This window comes from Geotrypetes seraphini, chromosome 4 (assembly GCF_902459505.1).
Source record: "Geotrypetes seraphini chromosome 4, aGeoSer1.1, whole genome shotgun sequence".
Taxonomy (NCBI): domain Eukaryota; kingdom Metazoa; phylum Chordata; class Amphibia; order Gymnophiona; family Dermophiidae; genus Geotrypetes; species Geotrypetes seraphini.
The window spans coordinates 326,100,805-326,125,659 of NC_047087.1; the positions used below are offsets into that span (position 1 = coordinate 326,100,805).

At 44.6% G+C, this 24,855-nt stretch overlaps 1 protein-coding gene across 1 annotated transcript in view; it reads right to left on the reverse strand.

The window, feature by feature from the left end:
• Nucleotides 1-24,855, reverse strand: part of CTBP2 (C-terminal binding protein 2) — a 244,084-nt gene that overhangs the window by 60,576 nt on the left and 158,653 nt on the right. The window lies entirely within an intron of this gene.

The following is a 24,855-nucleotide window of genomic DNA, read 5'->3' on the forward strand; positions in this document are numbered from 1 at the left end:
TGTGCACTATGTGATAAAGCACCTATGCGTAGAAAAGTCAATTAGTGATGTCATCTATTAGAGCACGTGTAAGACGCCTACCGCTAGCTGCCCTTTACATGATATGCCAAGCTCCTCTAGCTGTACAGTTGGACCTATTACATCCTCCAGGTTCACCTAAATTGACTTTACTTCCTCCACATCATTACCTTGGCATGGCTATGTTTTTATTTACTTACGGTATTTATAATCCACACAATGTATAAAATTATACATACATAATTAAAATATAACACACATGGGCCAATATTCACACCACAAGAAGCAGCCAGGCTAAGTCCCATGGTCAGCAGTGAGCCAAAATATTCAGTACTAAGCTGTTTCCAGTGACTGTCATTGACTATCTGGGGGGGGTTTTGACTGGTGCTAAGTCAACATTCACTATTAGCCGGTTAAGCTAATAGCAGCCAAGGATAGGCCTGCCATTGTCATCACTAGGGGGCACCCTAGTAGGCTTGTCCTGGTCCTAATGCTTTCACTGGAGCTAAGGATTGATTGAGTGGAGTCTACCTTTCTGTAGCAAAGAGGACTAGTCCATACCTGTTGGAAGCAGGAGGGGTGCTCCAGCGCAGTCAGTCTTCGGGAGTAGGAGGAACCGCAAAGTCCTCCTGCTCCTGCTCCTCCGAGGTGCCATGACACAATGCCAGCCTTAGGTGCCTCAACCAATCAGGGACTTCCTTAGGCTCAGCAGGATGGCATTGCATCATGGCACCCTGGAGGAGCAGGAAGACTTTGCAGTTCCTCCTGCTTCCAAAGACTGACTGACTGCTTCTCCAGCACCCCTCTGATGCGCAATTTGCACTGCCTGGTACGATTCTAAAGGTCTTTGATTTTATCCCACAACTCACATTTTCCTTTGCATAAAGCTTCCAGCTCTTGTGTTCCCACTAAATCCTCGCCATATCCATCCAGACATTTCTCCACTTCGTCTTGTTGGCAGATAAGTTCCACCATATCTTTCTGCATACCGTTCACCAATTGGGTTATGTCCTGCCACATGGTGGACATCTTGTTTTTAATATCCAACAAAAGTTGGGTAATGGAGGCAGTGGCAGCACCAGAGTTCTCTGAGCATCGCTCGCGGGTTTCCCAGTGGCTGGAGGAGACACGTTTGGTTGCTCCGTTGTCCCAACCATGCACTCCACATGTGGGGGACTGGAGGCCTTCTCTTTTGACAGCCCTGCTTTGCTCTCCATATAACGGAAAGTCTCCAATTTCCACCAGGTCGTCATACCCACCAGGGCACCCTTTCTGCAGTCAATCGGTGGCAAAATGATGTGTTATTGGGGCTTTCTAGGCAAAAATCAGCACTGCTCCAATGGAACTTTGTTCAGAGGCAGCTCATGACATCACTTCCTCCCCTCCGGTTTGTTTTAAATCTACTACTTAGTAGCTTAATCGCATGTTACCTAGTCCTAGTATTTTTGAAAAGCGATTCACATCTACCCTTTCCACTCCACTTATTTTATAGACCTCTATATCACCTCTGAGCCATCTCTTCTCCAAGCTGAAGAGCTCTAGCTGCTTTAGCCTCTCCTCATAAGGAAATTATCCCATCCCTTTTATCATTTTTGTCGCCCTTCTCTATACCTTTATTAATTCTGCTATATCTTTGAGCTACAGCGACCAGAACTGAACACAGTATTCGAGGTGCGGCCATACCAGAGAGCGATATAAGGGCATTATAACATTTTCATCTTTGTTTTCCATTCCTTTCCTGATAATTCCTAACATTTTATTTGCTTTCTTAGCAGCCACTACACATTGAGCTGAGGGTTTCAATGTAGCCTCAACAATGACACCTAGATCCTTTTCCTGGCCAGTGATTCATAACGTAGAACCCAGTATCACGTAGCTATAGTTTGGGTTCCTCTTTCCTACATGAAACTTCAATTTTGGGCCCTTACTGTGCAAATGAAACTGAACGAGTCCAAACAAAACTACTTTGGCTTTAGCCCAAAATTAGATCAACTACCTTCATTGCCTTCTGGATCTTCACCGCAGAATGAATTAAGAACATAAGAACATAAGCAATGCTGCTGCTGGGTCAGACCTGAGGTCCATCGTGCCCAGCAGTCCGCTCATGCGGCGGCCCAACAGGTCCAGGACCTATGCAGTAATCCTCTATCTATACCCCTCTATCCCCTTTTGCAGCAGGAAATTGTCCAATCCTTTCTTGAACCTCAGTACCGTACTCTGCCCTATTACGCTCTCTGGAAGCGCATTCCAGGTGTCCACCACACATTGCGTAAAGAACTTCCTAGCATTCGTTTTGAATCTGTCCCCTTTCAACTTTTCTGAATGCCCTCTTATTCTTTTATTATTCGAAAGTTTGAAGAATCTGTCCCTCTCTATGCCCTTCATGATCTTGTAAGTCTCTGTCAGCATAGCTATTGCTAGCAATCAGCATTTTCAGTTGGCATAACTCAGCAAAGGCCTATGGGAAATTATATCAATCTGACTCTGAGATGTTGATGCAGATAGATCACATCCAGGCAGACTGTTTCATACAGCCCTAAAGACTGTTTCAAATAGCCCTAATTAAATCATGATTACAAATCAACTTGCAGCTAAGAGGGGCGAAGAGGTGCTAAGAAGATGTGTTAATGTCTGATGCTTAGGATGGACAGCTTAGGATATACAATGGGTCCAGGTGCACAGATAACTAAGATTAATCAGAAACTATTGTCAGAGGCAAACTGGAAATTACATTTGACTTCAGCCTATTCTTCTTCTGTCTAGCACAAGTTTACTATGGATGGGGATATTTAACTTCTATTGAAGCTCAATAGATTCAGTTTTTTAGAATAAGTTTGCAAATTATAAAAGCCCCCTCGCAACATCACCCTTTTCTTCTTGTTCGTCTTGCTCTCTACCTGAAGCTTGGGACATCACCCTCCCCACCCCTCTATTTCTCTCTCTCTCTCTTTCTTTGTGTGCTTTCTCTCATTCACAAGAACACAGAAGCAGTCTCTGTAATTGTAACTTTTATGAATCCTACTTTTCTATAAGCCTATTTCTATAATATATTCTTTATGCAATCACCTCTGGCCGTGCTTCTTATTTGAGTCTACTTCCTGGTGAATCTTCGGTGACGGTATTGAACCCGGGACCTGGCGTTTTGTAAGGGCGCCTAACATAACCCCTACAAACCTAATATTGTGGGGGCCACTACAATCTTTACATTTTGGGGGCTCGTCTCGGTCCTTCCTGACGATTTCATCTGGGTAAGTAGAATTCCATTTTTTCTTGTATGCACTGTGCAATAGGATTATTGGCTGCATAAGACAAGGTGAGAGATGGTATTTTCCACTCAAAAGGCCTTGTGCAGTATAGACAGAGTGAAATAGAAATCAAAAGACCTTGGAAAACCCTTAGATTGATTGTACTTTAGACTGGATGACACACTGGTGAAAAGTTCCAGTAATATTGTGGGGTTTTATACTTGGTGAGATTTTACTTTTCAATAGTCTTTGTATTTTGATTGATAGATAGAGTGAGATAGAAATCAAAAGATCTTCTGGAACCCTTAAATTGATTTAGACTGGATGACACAGTTGTGAAAAGTTCCAGTAATATTTTGGGTTTTATATTCGGTGAGATTTTACTATCTAAAGTCTTTGTAGTTTACCTGTGCCAGTTTGCATTTTATGCTTTGCTATTATAGGCTTGCTAGAGTGTGTTGCATGAAAGAATATTTGAGCTGCTCTGAAGAAAAGCATGTTCCAAAGTTAAAACAGTCACTCAATTAAGACACTGCCACATCTGTACTAATAACTTTTTATTTTTTATTTTTTTTTACCTTGTGCTTTTAATTCTATTTCTTGTCAGTCTCTGCCCTGGTGAAAAGCCCAGTGCAGACTGGAGCTGGCAGCTGACACCTCTGCTCTTCTAACAGATTTCTTATATTTTTTTCTGCTAAACTTCTGCCTGTAAATTTCAGGTAGTAACCTTTGCATTTAAAGTGTGGGCATAAGTGTATTCTTTATGCCGGTGACCCTTGCCTAAGATGCTTTACCTCATTTTTCTACCTATTACTAAAGTCTCCTTCTTTCATAAGTGGGAGCACTTCAATCTCAAAGGCTACACACAGACAGGGACATTTAGAGCAAGGACCATGCACCAAGGCAGACTACAGCCTCAAATATAAACCCTTTTGATTTTCAAGAACTCACAGATATTATACACGAATATTTTGACAAGAAAGGAGGTCCATATGAGGGTAATTTTCAGGAACACACATGGCACGATATTCAGAAACAAATGATTAATCATTCTCAGGAGTTTAGAAAGAAAACAAATAAACGAAAATGCCTTTTCATTCAGGGCTTCTGTAGAGGAATTAGTAGCCTAAGACAAGACAATACTGACTTGAACACTCAGTGTCATCAGCTGTCCAAAAACTTAGATGAGGCACAAATTAATATATCCATGCTAAGAACCCAAATTGTTCAAGCTACAAATTCCTTTTTAGCTGTAAATGAACAATTAGAAGAGGCCAAGGCAGAATTAAAGTATTTAAAGTCAAAATGTTCCTCACAGGGACAGATTCATGCTGTCTCCTCACAGATTCTGCCGTCTGCACTAGTGCCACCTTCACCCTATAATCCATGTAGTCAGTTTATAGAGAAACAGAACACAGTTTTTGTAGCAGGTCAGAGAAAAGGTAAACTAGCTACAGATGTAGAACAGGAAGAAGAACCGACAAATGAAGATGAGGAAAATTCATTACCAGGCCAGAGCAATACCAAAAGTAGCCCTATAAGTGACACAGCTCCAGTAACAGTAGTACTGCAGGGACATATGAAAGATAGTGACATTGAAAGAATAGTGGAGAAAGTGGGCCCTAAGCCTTTTAACATAAATGAATGGTGCAAATGGGCTACTGATATACTGATTCACTGGGGTCTAGGGAAATACAAAAGGAACAATGCAGATTTTGATATGCACCTAGCCCTGGGTCCACATTATTATAAATTTGGATCTCTTGTTCATCCATACCAATTTGTAAAGATGGGCATCGAATAACTATTTCGCTGCACTTCCCTGCAAGTACTTATAACTCTCACCCCTGCCAACCAATACACTAGAGCAGTTTGCATATAGGGTGTGGGTAATAAACGCTGTACTGCATGAACATTGGCCCAATTCTACAGATTATGGTCAGAGAGAACATAAATAATTTCTATTAGAATTATTATCCCCTGAGATTACTAAACACCTTCTGTTGTTTTCGGAGGACCCTAAAGCTACCCCTTTTGACACTTTACTGCTCAGGATTGGGTCTGTGTGGAAGACCCAACCAGCTCACATTATTTCAGTATCGGAAGCTAGGAAGTGGCATGCTGAAGGAGCACCCCAATATAATAAAACACCACACACAGGAAATAGAGGGCATGGCAGAGGTAGTTACAGAAATTCCTCCACTTACATTCCCTTCCATGAACTCAGAGACCAAAAGGAAAAATTTGAAAAAGAGAAAATTAAATGGGAACAGGATAGACATACAATGCAGATAGAATTGGACAGAGTAAAAAGTGATTTAACAGCCAGGAAAAACAGTGTTAGTGCATAGGGCTGTCCTGACTCTCTGTGTCCAAATACCAAGGTGACTCAAGCCTTCACAGCCCAGCCGGACTCCTTTCACTTACCTGTGGACTCACTTCTGAAGACACAGGATAAGGGAAAGAAGTCAGACTCAGAATTCAGCTTGAGGTATGTGGCACCTTTGATTTTGGACACTTGCGGCTGCCCCAATGTTAATACTACCATAGAGGGTCAGGATAAATTAACTTTAATTGATACAGGTGCCAGAATCAGTTTTACAGATAGAGCGCCTCCTACTGGAGATCAGAAAAATATGGAAATTTGTGAGATTCAGGGTCTAAATGACAAAGCTTCAAAGTGTGTGTCTATCCCACAAAAGGAACAAATGAAAGATATTGTAGAAACTACTGCCAGCACGAGTGAGAATACAGGCAAATAAATAGTTGAGGTGGCTGGTCTTGCATTGGGTACAGGAATTCCAAATACTTCTAAAACTTTGGTTCATGAGGTTATTCCTGTGCAGTTAGCCACACAGTGTTGCCTGCCAGTGCAGCACCATGATCGTAGTGTAACTCACTCAGAGGCTGCAGATCTTTCAGTTTGGGCACAAGATTGTGGGAAAAGGTACACTAAAATTTTGTTTGAGGCCGAAGATCCTCAACCACAAACACAGCATACAGTACTTCCTCCAGCAACAGAACTAGTATCTAAACAATTTGCAGCTCTACACTCTCGAGGGACGCAGGGAGAGGGGAGACATGATTGAGGCGTTTAAATACGTCACCGGACATATAGAAGTGGAAGATAACATATTCCTTCTCAGAGGCCCCTCAACCACAAGGGGGCACCCGCTCAAACTCAAGGGCAGGAAATTTCACGGCGACACCAGGAAGTATTTCTTCACGGAGCGAGTGATTGATCAATGGAACAAGCTTCCAGTACAGGTAATCGAGGCCAGCAGCGTGCCAGATTTTAAGAATAGATGGGACGCCCATGTGGGATCCCTACGTGGGTCAGGGCAAAACATTGGCTAATCTTAAGGGGAGGGTCTATAGAGTGGGCAGACTTGATGGGCCTTGGCCCTTTTCTGCCGTCATCTTTCTATGTTTCTGTGTTTCTAAGATGGAGGAGAGGGGTCTGAGTGGACCTTTCTCTTTAGCATATGGCTCTCCAGCTTGGTCAGATGCTAAATCAGGGAGCTCCATTAGACTCACTATAGACTCTTGGGCCCTAACTAAGATTTCAAAGCCTGTAGCACCAGTGGCAGCCTTTTACTCTGACATTACTGTGAAATTTAATCCTAAATGTGCATTTTTCTCTGTCCTAGGAATGACTAATGATTTTTGGAATTTGCCCCTTGCCTCTGAATACCAGGACGCGACAGTGCAGACAAAAGAAGACAAATCTAGCCTGCACCTGACTTCTGCACCGCAGTGCCCACTCCTCAGACTGCAGTGGGACCCAGGTGGCAGACATGTGGTCCAGGTCGGCTTGAATGGAACATGGATGAAGTTTGCTCTAAGTGACCTTGAGGATGCTGCTAATTTAAAATGTTTTTTCTTTTTCTTAGCAGCAGTTCGGATATATACATAGCCATCCCAGACCAGTTTTGGCACAAAGATATTTCTAATGTATTCCCTGTGGCGTACCTAGGGTATGTGGCACCCGGGGCCCATCATTTTTTGACACCCCCCCCCCATGTAAAAAAATATTTTTTGTAATAACCATGAAAAATAAATGATCATAATAGAAACAGGCATTGAAAATTTTCTTTTATTGAACCTCATATATCTGGCTTCAGATCCAATTTCAGCACAGAAACTCTCCTAGCCTCCCTTATGGACACAATCAGACAACACCTCAGCACAGGGAAAAAAATGCTCCTTATACAATTAGACCTAACCGCAGCCTTTGACCTAGTGGATCACAATATCCTTCTGCAAATTTTGGACGCAATAGGTATCTCTGATAAAGTATACGCTTGGTTTGAAGGCTTCCTAAAATCCAGAACCTACAGCGTAAAATCAAACAACGTAAAATCAGAACCTTGGGCAAACCCCTGCGGAGTACCACAGGGTTCCCCACTATCACCCACCCTCTTCAACCTATACACTGCCTCTCTCGGAACACATCTGAACAATCTAGGTATAATTACCTACAGCTACGCGGACGACATTACCATCCTCACACCTTACGATCAACCTAAACCCACCATGCCAAACATCCTACACAGAATACTTAATACAGTTACGATCTGGATGAAAGATCACAAACTTAAACTCAACCCAGACAAAACCAAACTCATCCTATTCGAAAATGACAAAATCCAAACCTCAAAAAATTTAGAAATCAACTCTATCAACTACCCCATCCAAACCACCATAAAACTACAAGGAATGACCTTAGACAGAAGCTGTACCATGCAACCACAAATAAATAATACAATCCAGAAATCCTTCACAATCATGAGAAATTTGAGACAAGTCCGGAAATTTTTTGAAAGAAATCAATTCCAGCTTATAGTACAATCTCTAATCCTAGGACTGCTAGACTATTGCAACATCCTATTCCTCCCATGCCCTGCTACTATGATCAAACAACTTCAAACAATCCAAAACACAGCCTTGAGACTCATCTTCTCATTAAGAAAATTTGACCACATCACAGAAGCTTACATCAACTCACATTGGCTACCAATCCAAGGAAGAATACAATTCAAATTCTACTGCATGCTATTTAAATCCCTAAACGGAGACAGTCCTTCCTACCTGAATAACCGCCTCAACCAAGCATCCACACTCAGACACAGAAAAACGCACTCCCCATTCATACCCCCCCCGATCAATGAAGTAAGAAGATCAAAACTTCACGATGGCCTCCTAGCCACTCAAGCCGCAAAAATGGATACCCGAATTTCCAAACTACTGATGACCACATCAGACTACAAGACATTCAGAAAAGAAATAAAAACAATACTTTTTAAGAAACTCCTAAATCAGCCCTAACTTCACCTAATTTTACCTCCATGTACACAATTTACTGTAAACTGTAATTATCCTTACCTCGAAACTACCTAACTGCCACTCTAATGTATCTTCAATTCCTACATTGTAACCCCATTTTATAAATCTTTTTGTAAGCCGCCTTGAACCGCAAGGTAATGGCGGAATAGAAATCCCTAATGTAATGTAATGTAATGTAATATATGTAACCATTATTCCAAACATAACATAAATTATGTCTGAATTGCCATGACATCAGAAGTACATATGGAGTAGTTGCAGGTGATGCTTGGGACAGTTCTGATTGTGTTAGTTCGGTTTTATGTGTTTTTTGAATAGAAGGGTTTTTATTTCTTTTTTGAAGGTTTTGTAGTTTGTGGTGGTCAATAGGTTGTAGAGTTGGGGGTCGAGTGTTAGGAGGTTGTCGAACAGTTTTTTTTCTTTTGACGATTTTGGTTGGAGGGTGTGTGAATGGTGCGTGAGTTCTCCTATGTCTGGTTGAGGTGGATTTAATTATTTAGCTGAAGAAATTAGTAACCCCCCCATTCCACACATATTAATTCTCTTCCATTTTTGTTCCCATTCTAAAAAAACACTGATAAGTTCCCAGAAAAAAAATACATTAAAATAAGAAGTGAAAACAAAGGCCCCTACAGATGAGAACATAACATAAGAATAGCCTAACTGGGTCAGACCAATGGTCCATTATGCCCAGGTCACTAGTACCTGGTCAAAACCCAAAGAGTAGCAACATTCCATGCTACCGATCCAGGGCAAGCAGACACTTCCCCCATGTCTTAATAACAGACTATGGACTTTTCCTCCAGGAATTTGTCCAAACCTTTCTTAAAATCATCAACGCTATCTGCTTTTACCATAACTTCTGGCCACTTCATTTTTAAGCTTAGATCTTTCCTTCCAAACAGAGACCTTGCTAGATGTCAAATACAGAAAGAACAAGGTAACTTCACAAGGACTTAGCTGCACAGGAAATGTGAATCTCCTCATACACCCACCATATAGTGCAAAAATGTGCAAAGGTCTGGTTTTTTCTTTCGATCACTACATAGCCTAATGCCACACAAACAGCGCTGTTACAAACATATTCTGAAGTTCAATGCTAAGGTTAACAAAGTTTCCTTCCTTGGACCACAAGGAGATACTGACAAACCACTGGAAGAGATTCCAAAACAACTACCCAGGCACAACACCCAAAGACCCACTCAGTGTGTGAACCAGTTGAGTGGAGTGGACTAACTGGGGGTGAAAATGGGCCCGGAGTTTGCTCAGCAGAATTTCCCAGACCACCTCTTCCTCTCAACACATTGACATGCTGCCACCACCACCACCATTAGGAACACCTCACCGGGTAGGCCAGCAATGCTTATAAACTTTATAAAACACATTATTATATTTTCTTATAAAGCACATATTTTAACTGAACTCTCTGACATCCTCAGCCTTGCCATTCACAAAAATAGAAGGAAGAAAAGTTCCCGTTTCCTGCTGTCTCATGTCCCCGGCCTATACAATATTTTTCTTCTGCAGACCCTTCAAAAGTCTGACCAAATCCTCGTTTCACTTGCATTATAAAGTACTGAGGATGCCATCTCTCCCCAATCCCAGGTCCTAAAGTCTAAGACAGTAGAGCAAACTAGTGCTGCCCGATTCAAGAAAAATTTTCGATTCGATTCAGCCTATTGAATTGGTTTTTCGATTCAACTTTCCTGCCCAATTGGGTGTTGTGGTTTCTTTCAAACATCCTGGTGGGTTTATTTTATAGCTTTTTCACCCCCCTTTGGCTTCTCCTAACTACACTGGCGCTGTGGTGTAAGTAAAATAAAGAAACAAAAAGGACTTTTCCTCTCTCTGTTAAATCCTAGCTCACGTTTGCAGTCTAACACCAGCTCTGGCAGGACACACATTTCAAATCTGACATATTGTAATCACAAAACTGAAAATAAAATTAGTTTTTCTACCTTTTGTTGTCTGGTTATTTTTCAAATCTTGTTGGTTCAAGGCTCTGGTTGTCTTCTGATAACTTGCTTGCCATGGTCTCCTTCTTCCTTCTTTCTGCATGCTAACCATCCATCTGCCATCTCTGCCCTCCCCATTTCCCTTCCCTCCCCAGGAGGTCTGGCATCTTTCCTTTTTTCGTTTCCCTCCACAGATCCATCTTTTCTTAACTACCCTTTCATCCAGCATCTCTCCCTCCTTCCCCACTACCCCAGGGTCCACCATCTCTCCCTTTCTTTTCCCAATTACCCTCCTATCCAGTATCTCTATCCCACCTCCACACCATCCCTTGTGTCCAACTTCTCTCCCTTTCTGTTCCTTCCCTCTCTAAAAACCATGGTCCATCATCTCTCTCCCTCTTCTCTATTTTCAGACCCATTATTTCTTCCCACCCAAAGTCCGGCATATGCGTGTCTCTTTGAACCCCCCATTCCCTCCGTGTATTTCTACACCAGGGCCCCCCTCCCTGAAGGCCTGTCCCTCCCTTAAAGGTCTGCATCCCACCCCTGAAGGCCTGCACCCCCCTTGAAGGCCTGCCTGTCCCCCCCTTGAAGGCCTGCCTGCCTGATCCCCTTGAAGGCCTATCCCCCCCTTGAAGGCCTGTCCCCCCCCTTGAAGGACTGCACCCCACGAAGGCCTGTCCCCCCTCTTGAAGGCCTGTTCCTCCCTTGAAAGCTTGCCTGCCTGTCCCCCCCTTGAAGGCCTGTCCCTCCCTTGAAAGCCTGCCTGCCTGTCCCCCCCTTGAAGGCCTGTCCCCCCTTTGAAGGCCTGCCTGCCTGCCGGTCCCCCCCTTGAAGGCCTGCCTGCCTGTCACCCCCCCTACCCTTAGAAGGCCTGCCTGCCTGCCCGCCCGCCCCACCCCGAAGGACCACTTGCCTCCCTGGCCTCCCTGCACCATCTACGAAGCAGCCCGCAGCAGGATCGCAATGCCAGCAATCCCTGTGCTACTTCAGCGCTGCTTCCTCTGCCGCGATCCCACCTCTCTGACGTCAGTGGAGGGGCGGGACTGCAGCAGAGGAAGCAGCGCCGAAGCAGCGCAGGGATCGCTGGCATCGCGATCCCGCTGCAGGCTGCTTCGTAGGTGGTGCGGGGAGGCCAGGGGGGTGAGCGATCCTTCGGGGGGGGACTGAACGCCAAGGCCAGGAGCACCCCCTCAGGGCTTGCACCCGGGGCGGACCCCCCCCTTGGTACGCGCTACTGTGTATTCCAAGGATCCTCTTTATCACTGCAGAGATAAAGACGCTCCAAACAGCCATTAGCTTTATGCCTTTTCTGAATATGAGATGGTTATGATATGCATTATTTGTACTACTCAGGTGTTCATCTTTGCTATGGAAGTGGCGAAGAGGGAGAACAGAGGTGGAGGGAGAGCAGAGGAGCCAGAGGAGGACCCAGGAACAGCTGAAGCGGCGGCAAGGAGCGGGTAGCGGCGAGAGAAGGCTCCGCCCACCCCTCCACGTCAGCACAGCGTCAGCGCCCGGACCCCCCCCTTTAAGGAAGGGAGCCCCGGCGCGAGGACTTTTGCAGGCCGCGTGGAAGCGGCGAGGAGAAAAGAGGCGGAGGGAGAGCAGAGGAGCCGGAGGAGGACCCAGGAACAGCTGAAGCGGCGGCAAGGAGCGGGTAGCGGCGAGAGAAGGCGCCGCCCACCCCTCCACATCAGCACAGCGTCAGCGCCCGGACCCCCCCCTTTAAGGAAGGGAGCCAACGGCGCACAGCTGTTTGGTGTGTGGCGAAGGCGAGCGGCAAAGGCGCTCGCCTTAGCGAGAGCGCCTTTGCGAGGGAGCCTTAAGAAGGAGCCAGCAGCAAATTCAATTCAATCTTCTTAAATAACTTCTAAAAAAAAAATATATATATATATATATTCTATTCTCATTCTTTTTCTCTCTCTACTTTTCCACCTAGATATACGCCGGGCACACTCCAACGCACCAAGGAACTTTAGGCACGAGGAAAGAAAATGGAGGCAGCAGAAGCCCAGAGAAGCTTTCCAGTGTACTACATTGAGTGTCACATGTATGACTACCTCCCTTCCGGGAGGCAGGCTTACATGTGCAGTCGATGTCAGGAAATGGTTAGCCTAAAGAAGGAGGTTGGGAGACTGCAGATCAGAGTCCAGGAGCTGGAGGGACTCCACACCATAGAGGAACCGTGGGAAATTGAAACAACTGAGGATACCACCAGAGAGAACCACATCAACGAGCAGGTCAGAGAGCTCGAAAGATTCATCGAGGAGGCCTGCAAGATGGTAGAGACACAGGATCGCTAGCTTTCCAGAAGGGAACCAACAGATGGAGAGAAGGACCCACCAGTAGCCGGGGGAGGAGGACCTTGCAGAGGAACCAAACAGGAGAAGGAAGGATTGGAGGATCAAACCACCGACACGGACCTGAGACCCAGGAAGCAGCTGAGAAAAGGGAAATCTGCAATTGTGGTGGGAGACTCAATCCTGAGAGAGGTGGACAGTCACCTAGCAGGAGGCAGAGCAGATCGCCTAGTGACATGTCTCCCAGGAGCGAGGACAAAGGACATCTCTGACAGAATCGAGAGAATCCTGGAGAGAGCTGAGACGGAGGAGACAGCAGTGATAATCCATGTCGGGACCAATTACGTCAGCAGAAGGAATTTCAACAGGACTACACTGACCGAGCAGTTTAAGACCCTGGGGAGGAAACTGAAGCTGAGGACAAGGAAGATAGCCTTCTCAGAGATCCTGCCAGTACCGAGGGCAGATGCGAGGGGGCAGATGCGAGGAGGCAGATCGAGCTGCAAGCAATAAATGGATGGCTGAGGCAATAGTGTGATGAGGAGGGTTTCCTCTTTGTACGGAACTGGACAACCTTCCTGGGGAAAAACAAGCTCTACAGGAGAGACGGACTGCACTTGAGCTCGGCTGGGACGAGGATGCTGGCACGCAACAACCAGACCTGCATAGACATGGCTTTAAACTGATAACGAGGGGAAAGCCGAAAGTTGACCTGACCTCGACATAGAAACATAGAAACATAGAAAAAAGCGGCAGAAAAGGGCTATAGCCCACCAAGTCTGCCCATTCCAAGTATCCCCCCACTGAATTTACTCCCTTAAAGATCCCATGTGAGTATCCCATTTTTTCTTAAAATCCGTCACGCTGCTGGCCGTTATCACCTGGAGTGGGAGTCTGTTCCAATGATCCATCACTCTTTCGGTGAAGAAGTACTTCCTGGAGTCGCCATGAAACTTCCTTCCCCTGATTTTCAGCGGGTGCCCTCTGGTGGTTGAGGGTCCTATGAGCCAGAAGATATCATCTTCTGACTCAATGCGTCCCGTGATGTACTTATACGTTTCAATCATATCTCCCCGTTCTCTTCTTTCCTCAAGTGAGTACAGCTGCAATTTCTTTAGTCTTTCTTCATACGTGAGATCCTTGAGCCCCATGACCATCCTGGTGGCCGTTCGCTGAACCGACTCGATCCTCAGTACGTCCTTTCGGTAGTGTGGTCTCCAAAACTGAACACAGTACTCCAAGTGGGGCCTCACCATGGCTCTGTACAACGGCATCATAACTTCAGGTCTCCTGCTGACAAAACTTCTGCGGATACACCCCATCATTTGTCTTGCCCTGGAGGAAGCCTTCTCCACTTGATTGGCAACCTTCATGTCCTCGCTAATGATCACCCCTAGATCGCGTTCCGCCGTGGTCCTGATCAAGGTCTAACCATTTAGTACATAAGTTCTACGCGGGTTTCTTTTGCCCAGGTGCATTACCTTGCATTTTTTAGCATTGAAGCCTAGCTGCCAAGTATTTGGCCATTGTTCCAGTAGCAGTAGGTCGTGTGTCATATTATCAGGTAATAAGCATCTGCCTACAATGTTGCAAAGTTTGGTGTCGTCAGCGAACAGTGATATCCTTCCTCTAAGTCCTTGCGTCATATCTCTTATGAATAAGTTGAATAGAATCGGGCCCAGGACCGATCCCTACGGCACTCCACTGATCACGTCCGATGCTTCGGATGGGGTACCGTTCACCACCACCCTCTGAAGTCTACTGCTCAGCCAATCCACAATCCATGTAGTTAGAGTGTTTCCTAATCCTATCAATTTCAGCTTGTTTAGCAATCTTCGATGAGGGACGCTATCAAATGTCTTACTGAAGTCCAAATATACCACGTCCAGTGACTCTCCGGCGTCCAGTTGTCTAGTAACCCAGTCAAAAAAGCTAATCAGATTAGATTGGCAGGATCTGCCCCAGGTGAACCCGTGTTGGTGTGGATCACGCAGTTTTTCTTCATCTAGGATTGTGTCAATATTCTGTTTGATCAGTGTTTCCATCAGTTTACACACTATAGACGTGAGACTCACTGGTCTGTAGTTTGCTGTCTCTGTCCTGCAGCCCTTTTTGTGGAGTGGGATTACGTTGGCGGTTTTCCAGTCCAAGGGGACCCTTCCTGTGCTTAGGGAAAGATTGAAAAGAACAGATAATGGTTCTGCCAGGACTTCCCTTAACTCCCTGAGCATTCTGGGGTGTAGGTTATCTGGTCCCATGGCTTTGTTTACTTTGAGTCTTGATAGTTCGTCGTAGACGCTACTGGGCGTAAATTTGAAATCTTGAAACGGGTCTTTCCGGTTATCTCCCGTCTGCAGCTGTGGACCAAGTCCCGGCGCTTCGCAGGTGAAAACTGAACAGAAGTATTTGTTTAGTAATTCTGCCTTCTTAGAGTCTGATTCTGCAAAGTTACCCTCCGATTGCTTCAAGCGTACTATCCCATCTTTGTTTCTTTTTCTGTCGCTAATATAGCTGAAGAAAGATTTATCCCCTTTCTTAATTTTCCGTGCTAGCTCTTCCTCCATTCGGAGTTTGGCCTCTCTGACTGCTGTTTTGACAGCTTTAGATCTGTCTAGATAGTCCTCTTTTGCCCCCTCTCTGCCTAAATGTTTGTAGGCGATAAATGCGTCTTTTTTCTGTTTAACTAGGTCTGAAATTTCTTTACTGAACCATTGGGGTCTTTTGTTTCTCCTGCGTTTACTTACAGTCTTTATGTATCGGTCTGTTGCTTCGTGTAGTATGGACTTCAGAGACGACCACATATCCTCCACATTATCAGTTTTTGCTTGTTTATGTAGCTCCTCATGGACAAAATCTCCCATGTGGTTAAAGTCTGTGCCTCTAAAGTTGAGAACCCTTGTTGTGGTGTTTGTTTTCGGGAATCCTTTCTTGAGGTTGAGCCATACCATATTATGGTCGCTGGAGGCCAGTGTTTCTCCTACTGAGATTCCGTGACGCTATCTCCGTTGGTGAGAATAGGTCTAGTAACGCCTTGTCCCTGGTGGGTTCCAATATCAATTGCTTGAGACGTGCGCCCTTTATGGAGTTTAATATTCTTTTGCTGCTACCCGTAGTCGCGGAGAGTGAATCAGGAAATGGTGATAGAGGACTAGAGACTGAGTGGGCATTTTTTGGACATAAATCCAAGGACGCATTGCAGGGACCCAAGAAACACCTAAAGCTAAAGGGCAAGAAAAGGAGGAAACAGCCAGAACCAGAGGGATACCCAAAAACCAAGAAACAGACAGAGGACGAGATAGACACACTACAGGAGAGGGACGACACAGACACACCACAGGAGGAGGGTGAACAGAGCGAGGCTCGGGGACTGGCAGCCCATGAGGAGAACACCAAGAGCATCAAACCACGAGGAGACTCAAAAGAGAAGGTAACAAACCGGGACTTAAATTGCCTATATACAAATGCCAGGAGCCTAAGGACTAAAATGGGGGAGCTAGAAGTTATAGCCAGTAATAAAGACCTAGACATAATAGGAATCACAGAGACATGGTGGTCCGAGGACAACAAATGGGATGTGGCCCTACCAGGGTACAAACTCTACAGGAGGGACAGGACACACAAGAAGGGTGGAGGAATAGCACTGTATATAAAGGACTCCATTCCTTCAACCAGGATGGAAACAACAGTAAGGGTGGACAGCTTGGAATCACTATGGGTTAGGCTGACAGGAGGGGAAGGAGCGGACACCAAATTGGGACTGTACTATCGCCCACCAGGACAGCCAGAAGCAGACGACCATGACCTGGAGGAAGAATTGAGTCAGGTATGCAAAAGTGGAAGGGTGGTGGTTATGGGGGATTTCAACTTCCCAGGAATAGATTGGAACATTGGACACTCAAATTGCCCGAGAGAAACCAAATTCCTAGAAGCGATGAGGGACTGTTTCATGGAGCAGCTGGTCACGGAACCAACGCGAGGGGGTGCCACTCTGGACCTAATCCTCAACGAGCTAGAGGGACCCGCAAAGGAGGTGGTAGTACTAGCACCATTAGGGAACAGCGATCATAACATGATCCAGTACAAACTAAACGTAGGAACACCAAAGGTCAAAAGAACCACAACGACAGCACTCAACTACAGAAAAGGAAATTACAAGGCCATGAGGAAAATGGTGGGAAAAAAGCTCAGCAACAGCTCAGGGAAGGTGAAGACCGTAGAGGAAGCCTGGGCCATGCTCAAGGGCACAGTGCACGAGGCACAAGACCTATACGTCCCAAGGTTTAGAAAAGGGTGCAAAAAGAATCGAGCTAGAAATCCAGCGTGGATAACAAATGCAATAAGAAAGGCGATAAGTAACAAGAAATCATCTTTCAGAAAATGGAAAAAGGACCCAACAAAAGAAAACCAGAAGGAGCACAATAGACACCAGAAGGAATGCCATCGAGAAGTTAGGAAAGCAAAGAGAGAATATGAGGAAAGACTGGCAGGAGAAGCAAGAAACTTCAAACCCTTCTTCAGGTATGTGAAGGGGAAACAACCAGCCAGAGAGGAAGTGGGGCCACTGGACGACGGAGACAGGAAAGGAGTGGTAAAGGAGGAAAAAGAGATAGCTGACAGGTTAAATAAGTTCTTCTCGTCAGTCTTCACGAGAGAGGACACATCCAATATCCCGGAACCCGAGGAGATTATAAACGGAGACCACGACGAAAAGCTGGTCCAACTAGAGGCGAGCTGAGAGGATGTCCTCCGACAGATAGACAGACTGAAGAGCGACAAATCACCAGGTCCGGACGGCAACAACCCAAGGGTAATAAAAGAACTGAGAAACGAAATAGCAGAAACACTTTGTCAAATATGTAATCTATCCATGAAGACTGGAGAAATACCAGAGGACTGGAAAATAGCAAATGTCACACCCATCTTTAAGAAGGGATCAAGGGGAGACCCAAGAAACTATAGGCCGGTAAGCCTGACCTCGGTCCCGGGAAAGATGATGGAAGCACTGGTCAAGGACACAGTCTGCGAGCACATAGAAAAAAATGGACAATTGAAGGAGAGCCAACACGGCTTCTGCAAGGGTAGGTCATGCCTCACGAACTTATTGCACTTCTTTGAGGGGATAAGCAGCCGGATGGATAAAGGGGAAGCCATAGATATCATATATCTTGACTTCCAAAAAGCCTTCGATAAGGTACCCCACGAAAGGCTGCTAAAGAAGCTGTGGAATCAGGGGGTGCAAGGGGATGTCCACCAATGATTAGGCACTGGCTGGTGGGCAGAAAACAGAGGGTTGGAGTAAAAGGGCACTACTCAGACTGGCAATGGGTCACGAGCAATGTTCCACAGGGATCGGTGTTAGGACCGCTCCTATTCAACGTGTTTATCAACGACCTGGAGACGGGGATGAAATGTGAGGTAATTAAATTTGCTGATGACACCAAACTCTGCAACAGGGTCAAAACCATGGAGGATTGTGAAGACCTGCAAAGGGACCTGACAAGAATGGAGGAGTGGGCAAAAAAGTGGCAAATGAGTTTCAACATAGAGAAATGCAAGGTCATGCACGTAGGGAAAAAGAACCCGATGTTCAGCTACAAAATGGGGGGAATATTGCTAGGGGTGAGCAACCTTGAAAGAGACCTGGGGGTGATGGTGGACACAACTTTGAAACCATCAGCGCAGTGTGCGACAGCCTCAAAGAGAGCAAACAGAATGCTGGGCATCATCAAAAAGGGTATCACAACCAGGACAAAGGAAGTTATCATGCCGCTGTATCGTGCAATGGTGCGCCCGCACCTGGAGTACTGTGTCCAGTACTGGTCGCCGTACCTTAAGAAAGACATGGCAGTACTCGAAGGAGTCCAGAGAAGAGCAACTAAGCTGATAAGAGGTATGGAAAACTTTACATATGCCGACATGTTGAAAATGCTGGGGCTGTTTTCCCTGGAGAAGAGGAGACTTAGAGGAGACATGATAGAAACCTTCAAGATCCTGAAGGGCATAGAGAAAGTGGATAAGGACAGATTCTTCGAGCTGCGAGGAACCACGAGCACCAGGGGTCACTCGGAGAAATTGAAAGGGGAGAGGGTTTAGAACCAATGCTAGGAAGTTCTTTTTTACCCAGAGGGTGGTGGACGCATGGAATGCTCTTCCGAAGGTTGTAGTAGGCGAGAGCACAGTAAAGGGGTTTAAGGAAGGTTTGGATAGGTACTTAAAGGATAAAGGGATTGAGGGGTACAGATAGCAGCAGAAGTAGGTTATAGAAGTAGAGGCAGATTATAAAGGTCAAGAATTCACTTCACAGGTCAAGGACCTGGTGGGCCGCCGCGGGAGTGGGCCGCTGGGCGAGATGGACCTCCGGTCTGACCCAGTGAAGGCAACTTCTTATGTTCTTATTTGCAGAGTTAAATTCAGCCCTGAACACTTGACAGATGGAAGAATAGTTTCACGCCTAAAACTTTATGTTTTATGTTTTGTCTGTGCCATGTGGTCTGTGTTTTGTCTACTTGTTTTAGTTTAGTGGGTACCCCAGGATACATAACATTGGCCATTTCTAGAGCTCTTTTCTCACTTTTTACTAGCCCAATTGTGCAGTGTTCTTTTAAGTTATAGCTTTTATATTCTAAATGTAGCTAAGTTAGGGGTTATATTTTTTTAAGAAAAGGTTTTACTCTATACAGTGTTTCTATGCTCACTAGATGCAGTACACATTTCTGACATAATTTAAAAAAATAATAATAATAAAAAAATACATTCAGTACAGAATTATGGTCTCTCTGAAGTGCCATAATATTTGTGTGCAGCACACAAAAACATGTCTTTTTGGAATGTCCGATTAAAAACCTTAAGTAACTGAATATTGTCTCTCTTTTGCCATAACTATACCAAGTAAATACATTAATATTGTCACATGTTGCCACATTCAGTGCAGGCAACCTGGTCTCTCTCTCTCTCTCTCTCTCTACATTCAGTACAGGCAACATGGTTTCTCTCTCGCTTTCTATCTCTTATTTGGATCACACTGGAGTACAGCTGCTGAACGATATCTGGATTCTTTTCAAGCCGGTGTATCCCTCCCTGTATGCACAGACCACCAGTTTCCAGTGACTAACAGATCCTGTGCAGACATCATTTCATCCCAAGTATGCATCTCACCAGTTTAACGAGACTGTCAGTTCCTGCTGGACTAATTCATCTTCCTGCACCCTGACTGCAAAGATCTACACCTCTACTTCCTCACACATGCTGTACAAAATGTTTCCTGTTCGTTGTTTCCCCGGATTCAGGACAGCCACCTTCCTAAGAACGCTCTGCTGTACAGTTCAACCTATTTACTGAACAATAGAACCTACTGCACACCTCTAGTAACTAATGATTTCATATGCTGTGCATCCACTACCTCTTGGTATGGGGAACAAGACATTTCATAAGCTGCTGAACTCCATGCCTACATTGAACAACTTAAGAAAACCTCCAAAGAAGTGAATAATACTATCACTTTTGAAAATGGACAGATTGCACAAACTGTAGAAAATTTGCTCCGAGACGCTCATGTCTCAGTTTGGGAACTTCTCTTTGGGTATTCGCCCACTGCAAACCATGTGTTTAATGTTTTAATTCATCCTATCATTATCTTAATTATTGTACAAATTTTGCTATGTATTGTTATGATTTTCCTTTGCTGTAAAATGACATTTCTTTACAACGCATATCCCACAAAGTTCCTTCTAGCTTTTAAGACAGTTATATATGTATTTCCAGTATCTTCTCTGACACTTGCTAATTTAGTTCTAATTTGGTTTTAATTTGGCATGACCTATTGCATTGCATACCAGGGTCAGACATAATATATGATCTCATATCCCATACTCTCTCATGACATCTTGGTACCTTAATGCCTGAACCTCCTGAGAAAGCTTCCGGTATCCCTTATGCACGGTTCATTCGCTCAACGACGGGTAAGATATCGCATCTTGGGTTTCCCCGCCCAGATGACTGTACAACCTAAGACAGAGGTTTGAACTCATAATGGGAACTGTTTATCTTCATAGCTTGGAGATTCTGCAGGACAGGGGATGTGCTGATATAATGTTGGAAGTAAGAGAGGCATCTGCGAAGAGCAGACTGGCTGGTTATAGAAGGGCACCGCAAGCTTGCCTTCATTTCAAAGAATAAAAATTAAAAAAAAGTATGAGAGATGTCAGCATTTGCTATTGCTATTGCTACAGCTATTGCTAGCAATCAGCATTTTCAGTTGGCATAACTAATGTCAGCAAAGGCCTATGGGAAATTATATCAATCTGACTCTGGGATGTTGATACAGATAGATCACATACAGTAAGCATCCAGGCAGACTGTTTCATACAGCCCTAAAGACAGTTTCAAATAGCCCTAATTAAATCATGATTACAAACCAACTTGGAGCTAAGAGGGGCGAAGAGGTGCTAAAAAGATGTTAATGTCTGATGCTTAGGATGGACAGCTTAGGATATACAATGGGTCCAGGTGCACAGATAACTAAGATTAATCAGAAACTATTGTCAGAGGCATACTGGAAATTACATTTGACTTCAGCCTATTCTTCTTCTGTCTAGCACAAGTTTACTACGGATGGGGATGTTTAACTTCTATTGAAGCTCAATAGATTCTGTATTTTAGAATAAGTTTCCAAACTATAAAAGCCCCCTCGCAACATCACCCTTTTCTTCTTGTACATCTTGCTCTCTACCTGAGGCTTGGGACATCACCCTCCCCACCCCCTATTTCTCTCTCTCTCTCTCTCTCTCTCTTTGTGTGCTTTCTCTCATTCACAAGAACACAGAAGCAGTCTCTGTAATTGTAACTTTTATGAATCCTACTTTTCTGTAAGCCTATTTCTTTAATATATTCTTTATGCAATCACCTCTGGCTGTGCTTCTTATTTGAGTCTACTTCCTGGTGAATCTTCAGTGACGGTATTGAACCCGGGACCTGGCGTTTTGTAAGGGCGCCTAACATAACCCCTACAAACCTAATATTGTGGGGGCCATTACAATCCTTACAGTCCCTCTGTCTCCTCCTCTCCAGGGAAAAGAGACCCAGTTTCTCCAATCTCTCAGCGTATGAAAGGTTTTCCATCCCCTTTATCAGACACGTCGCTGTCCTCTGAACCCTCTCGAGTAACGCCATGTCCTTCTTAAGGTACAGCGACCAATTTTGGATGCAGTACTCCAGATGCGGACGCACCATTGTCCGATACAATGGCAGGATAACTTCTTTCATTCTGGTTGTAATACCCTTCTTGATTATGCCTAGCATTCTGTTTGCCTTCTTAGCAGCCACTGTGCACTGTGCCGTCGGCTTCATTGTCATGTCCACCATTACCCCAAGTCCCTTTCTTGGGTACTCTCATTTAATAACATCCCTCCATCGTATAGTTGTACCTTGGGTTTCTGTTTCCCACATGTAATACTTTACATTTCTCAACGTTGAATTTCATCTGCCATCTCGTCGCCCATTCCCCTAGTTTGTTCAAGTCCCTTTGCAATTCTTCACAGTCCTCTTTAGTCCGAGCTCCACTAAATAGTTTGGTGTCGTCTGCAAATTTTATTATTTCGCACTTCGTCCCTGTTTCTAGATCATTTATGAATATATTAAATAGCAGCGGCCTGAGCACCGAATCCTGCGGGACCCCACTCGTGACCTTCCTCCACTCCTACCCACCAACCAGTTTCTGATCCATCTATGTACGTCTCCTTCCACCCCATGGTTCTTCAGTTTCCGGAGTAGGCATTCATGGGGCACCTTGTCAAAGACTTTTTGGAAATCTAGATATATGATGTCTATGGGGTCTCCTTTGTCCATCCATTTGTTAATTCCTTTGAAGAAGTGCAATAAGTTCGTTAGGCATAATCTCCCCTTGCAGAAACCATGTTGGCTGGTTAGCAGAAGTTTGTTTCTTTCAAAATGTTCATCGATGTTTTCTTTTATCAGTGCTTCCGTCATTTTCCCCGGAACCGAGGTCAGACACACCAGTCTGTAGTTTCCCGGGTCACCTCTTGATCCCTTTTTAAAGATGAGTGTAACGTTGGCTATCTTCCAGTCCTCCGGGATCACGCCTGTTATCAGGAATAGATTGCAAATTTGCTGCAGTAGTTCCGCTATCTCCTCCTTTAATTCCTTCAGAACCCTTGGATGGATTCCGTCCGAACCGGGGGATTTGTCAGTTTTTAGTTTTTCTATCTGCCTGTGTACATCTTCAAGGCTCACTTCCATGGATGTTAATTTTTCTGCTTGATTTCCATTGAAGAACTGTTTAGGTTCCAGTATGTTGGATGTGTCTTCGTTTGTGAATACAGACAAAAAGAACATGTTAAGTCTTTCTGCCACTTCTTTCTCCTCCTTCACCACTCCCTTCCTGTCTCTGTCATCCAGCGGTCCCACCTCCTCCCTAGCCGGTTGCTTCCCTTTAACATATCTAAAGAACGGTTTGAAATTTCATGCTTTCCTGGCTAGCGTCTCTTCATACTCTCTTTTGGCTTTTCGAACCACTCGGTGACATTCTTTTTGATACTTCCTGTGCTCTTTCCAGTTCCCCTCAGTTTTGTCCTTTTTCCATTTCCTGAATGAATTTTTCTTATTTCCTATCGCTTCCTTCACAATTTTAGTTATCCACGCCGGGTCTTTTGTTCGACTCTTTTTGCACCCCTTTCTGAATCTGGGGATATACAGATTTTACGCCTCGCTCACCGTGTTTTTGAGAAAAGACCAGGCATGTTCTACCATTTGCCATTTTTTGGAAGTGTTCCTAAGTTTCTTCCTTACCATTTCTCTCATTGCTTCGTAGTTTCCTTTCCTGAAGTTGAAAGTTGTCGCTATGGTTTTCTTTCCTTTCGGTATTCCTATCTCAACCTTGAACTTGATCATGTTATGATCTCTGTTTCCCAACGGTCCCACTACCTCTACTTCCTTTGCAGGTCCCCTTAACCCATTTAGGATTAGATCCAGAGTGGCATTTCCTCTCGTTGGTTCTCTAACAAACTGCTCCATGAAACAATCTTGTATAGCCTCCAGGAATTCTGTCTTCCTAGCGCATTTTGAGCTTCCAAGATTCCAGTCTATCCCAGGGTAGTTGAAGTCTCCCATAATAACCGTGTTACCGCTTTTGCATTCTCGCTTCCTCTTGGCTTCCATTTCTTCATCGATATCTTCGGTTTGCCCGGGTGGACGATAGTATAGACCCATCTTTATTTCAGGCCCTTTCCATCCCAATATTTTAACCCATAGTGATTCCAGCTTGTTGGTCGTCTCTACTGTGTCCATTTTTGTCGATTGTATGCTTTCTTTTATGTATAGGGCTATTCCACCTCCTTTCTGTCCTGACCTGTCCTGGCGATAGAGCTTGTACCCCGGCAGTGCTGTATCCCATTTGTTTTCTTCATTCCACCACGTTTCAGCGACTCCAATGATGTCTATGTCCTCTGCATTGGCCATGGCTTCTAATTCCCCCATTTTGTTTCTTAGGCTCCTTGCATTAATATATATGCAATTTAGATCCTGGTATTTTCTTGTCTTCATTTCCTTTCCCAGTGCTTTGGTCTTTAGTTTCTTCTCTTTTGTTACAATCCTTCTAACCTCCTCTTCTGGGTTAGTCGACTCCTGTAATTTGTCCATTGTTTCTTCCCAGTCTTTTTTCCCCTTGGTATCTTCATGGGATACCTTCTTCCAAATCATCGACGCTTGTAAAATTTTGGGTGTCATTATAGACTCAACACTTTCATTTAATGATCATCTTAATTCTCTGGTAAAAAAATGTTTCTTTAGTCTCCATATGCTAAGGAAAGTGAGATCCTGTTTCCACCAACATTTTTCTTTCCTTATACAATCAATCATTCTTTGGAGGTTGGATTATTGTAATTCGGTCTATTTAAGTCTAACCAAGAAAAGTCTTCAAAGACTTCAATAGATCCAGAATACTGCGGCTAGGTTGATCTTTGCAAAAAGCAAATT